The 3608-nt window shown below is 40.5% G+C and overlaps 1 protein-coding gene across 2 annotated transcripts in view; it reads left to right on the forward strand.

The window, feature by feature from the left end:
* The window catches only part of NAP1L1 (nucleosome assembly protein 1-like 1), a 35420-nt gene that overhangs the window by 12625 nt on the left and 19187 nt on the right, over nucleotides 1–3608 (forward strand). The window lies entirely within an intron of this gene.

Consider the following 3608-nt stretch of genomic DNA (forward strand, 5'->3'; position numbering starts at 1 on the left):
GGTCCCAATACGGACCCCTGCGGGACGCCACTCGTCACCAATCTCCATCTGGACATTGAGCCATTGACCACTACCCTCTGGATGTGACCATCTAACCAATTCCTCACCCACCGGACAGTCCACCCATCAAATCCATACCTCTCCAGTTTAGAGAGAAGGATGTTGTGGGGGACCATGTCAAAGGCCTTACAGAGGTCCAGATAGACGACATGTGTAGCCCTTCCCGTGTCCACTGATGTAGTCACTCCATCATAGAAGGCCACTAGGTTAGTCAGGCAGGACTTGCCCTTGGTGAAGCCATATTGGCTGTCTCGAATCACCTCCCTGTCCTCCATGTGCCTTAGCATAGCTTCCAGGAGGTTCTGTTCCGTGATCTTCCCAGGCACAGAGGTGAGGCTGACTGGCCTGTAGTTCCCCAGGTCTCCCTTTTTTCCCTTTTTAAAAATGGGGGTTATACTTCCCCTTTTCCAGTCAGTGGGAACTTCACCGGACTGCCACGACTTCTCAAATATGATGGATCCATCCATCATATTTGAGAAAATAAATACTGCAGTGATGTATTTTAGTATTATTGATTGTGGCACATAGTGTATCCGAAGCTCTGGATACTAGACTGGGACCTTGAATTAGGCATTGTGCAAAAATAGTGGAGGCTGTTTGCTCTTAAGGAAGGCATTTTCTCAATGCTTGTCTGCCTCTACAGTTTTTTTACCAGCAGAACTGTGTTTGCAGAAAAGCTTATGGTTGTTTAAGTAAATGACAATAAACTAAATGTGATGCCACTATATATCCATGCTAGTGGGTTGCATAGATTAGTCTAAATGTCTGTCAATGTAGTTCTGCTGGCATAGTGCCTTGTAGCCTCCTCATTCAAGAACTGTTGTCTAGAGCTGGCAGATGACAGTGTCACGACAAACAGTAGTATCTCCTCAGTTTGAAGAAGAAGAATTCTAACTGCAAATGTTCTGATACTGAGTTGTATAAAAAGTGGGGGGAAGATTAAAGGATGAGACACAAAAAAGACTGATGCAAGGAGAATAGGAAAAATGGGACAAGGCAGATAGGAACACACTGGAGGGAGGCTCTGAAGTTGACAGCTGCTTGATACAGTCTATTTTAATTTCCAAAAAAATCTTTGAAGAACGTTATTCAAAGTCTTTGAGTAAACTGGGCCATAGCTGGAAAACATACGGTGCTTGCATGGGTTGTTTAAAAGCCAGGAAGCGGAGGGTGAGTAACTGCCCCTTGCAGTGAGGAGAGAGGGAGATCCTGGACTTCCGCAGGCTTCTGTAATGAGATGAATGCCTTCAGCATGGTCATAAGGGATCTTGGAAGGGGGCTGAACAGTGAAAGGATCAAGGTTGCTGATGACAGGTAGTTGTTCAGAATGGTGAAAACAAGGGCCCACTGAGGAATTCAAGAACACAGAGACTGCTGGTGAAATATCCTCTGCCACGCTGTTGCCCAGTGTAGAAAAATCTGACTTAGTTATGATCTGAGCTGAATGTTGCAATTCAGAAACAGGATTTTAGTGCTTTGATACTTGAGTGATAACATCAGCTTACCTGTGTGGTTTCAGGGAAGATGAGGACTAGTTTATGAAATAAAAATTTATCATGTGTTGTAAAATGCCTGCATGTTTTTTCTGAATGCGATTGAAAGCTATAAGAATTTCTGGGGGAATTCTTCCGATGTCATTGTTTTTTTCTAGGCATCTGCTAATGGCCACTGTTGGAGGTGGGATGGATACTTCTTAAAGTTTTCAGGTGTGACTTGGTCATAGCCAATCTCATGTCCTCATTTAGAAAAAAAATGTTTAAGTGAACTGTAGAAGTCAGTCTCTTTCAGCAAACCTTTATCGAAGGTGTTTCAGCTGCTGTTTCATCTAGCCCACTGGCTTGGTGAGACCACAGGGTTTGTGTTGTCACTGGTCACACCTTTGTTGAAAGAACTAGCTCTATTTTTATGGGAAGTGAAGCTGTATTTGATGGGGAGAATGGAGAGAAGAGGACATGTTGGTCGCTGCAAGGAGCAATGGTAGTTTGTGAATGTGATCACTGTCACAGTTGCATAAAAATGCGTGAAAGGCAGGTGAACTGTGCATCTCATGTTCTTTTGCACAGTGATACTACCAATCTCTTTGAAAAGGTCCTGCATGAAGAACAAGTTAAGAGGGAATGTGTAAGGAAAACGCTGTGTATTTTGCATGGATAAAATCTTTTGCAAATCAGAAGTAATGCTAATTGTTATGTCATTCAAGAAAAATGGAGAGATTTAAATGTGAGTTGTAATTGTAGTATGTTTTTAGTTTCTATAGGTCTTCAGTCCATGCTGTCTTTTGAGAATGGTATCCAAAGGAGACTATTTGGAATTGTTATATAGGCAGCTTGAATCCATGTATAAACCAGAAGTCACAAGACAGGCAAACGTGATCTGAATTTCGAGAAACTTAAAATGAGTCAAAAATGTTACTGGAACACCTCGATTTCTGACTGAATTTTTAGATGTCCTTTGGTTTACAGTAGTGCTGCCATTGTATTTGATAGCAAATACTGTATTATTTTTCTGAAATAGATTGACAAGTAGTTGGTTCCCTAGTTTTTCTGCATACTAGGGAATTGAACTTTTTTTGGTTACATGCAGTCTCCTAAATACTTCATTGGCGCTGTAAAGTTGTGGTCCTAAATGAAGACATCAGATACATCCTTCCCATGTAATTGTTGGGAAGTAGCTATGACACCAGAAAAATATATTTTGATTATATCTACGTTGAATGTAGCTGTTAAATTCTGAAGTTTAGATTCTAACATGTCTCTTCATATTGACTGTTAATGTCCTGATCTTACTGGGATTGTGCTCTTGTGTTACACACTTTGGACAGATCAAATGCAATTTTCATTTTTTCTGGAACACACACTTCCAACACTTTGACTAAAATTCTCATTGGAACACATTATAAGGAGTTGAACTTGCCAAAAGAAATATGAATTTCTTTAGCTTACTGGACAGCAGCTAAAATGGCAACTCTAAAGCAGTGGTTTCCATGCTTCCTGGACCAGTGGATTATTCTTGGTACCTGGTGTCTCCTGCACCATTGGACCTAAGATGGCAGTAATGGGACAGTGCTTTCTTGTGTATAGTATTGTCTCTGACTTCAAGCTACCTGAAATACCTTTTTGGAGACTAGACTCCCAAGTACTGTTTTGCTGGTGGAAAATGTTATTCATCTTGTAATACATTTGATAACATAGGTGCTTCATGGTATGCAAGATTTGCAATAGTCTCAGCATATAATATTTCTAGTTACTGTGTCTGGAATGTGTTTATGATGATACTGAGATACTTAAGAAAATTCTGATCGTTCAGGACATGGAAATTAGTCATGTTAAATAGCTTGGCACCTGGCATCAATTTTTTTTTTAAATGTTGCAATTCTCTGGGTAATTCTCTGGGTATTCTGAGGAACTACTTGGGTTGGTTTTGTAAAGTTGGGATTAAAAGTAAATCCACAGAAATTGTGTCTCTAGTATTGAAAGAAACTGATTTAGCTATAAGTATCCTCTGTCTGCAATTACACGCTGGAAATGAGTAAACAGTTACCAAAAGGG

Source organism: Pygoscelis adeliae, unplaced genomic scaffold (assembly GCF_000699105.1).
Source record: "Pygoscelis adeliae isolate BGI_AS28 unplaced genomic scaffold, ASM69910v1 Scaffold113, whole genome shotgun sequence".
NCBI lineage: Eukaryota > Metazoa > Chordata > Aves > Sphenisciformes > Spheniscidae > Pygoscelis > Pygoscelis adeliae.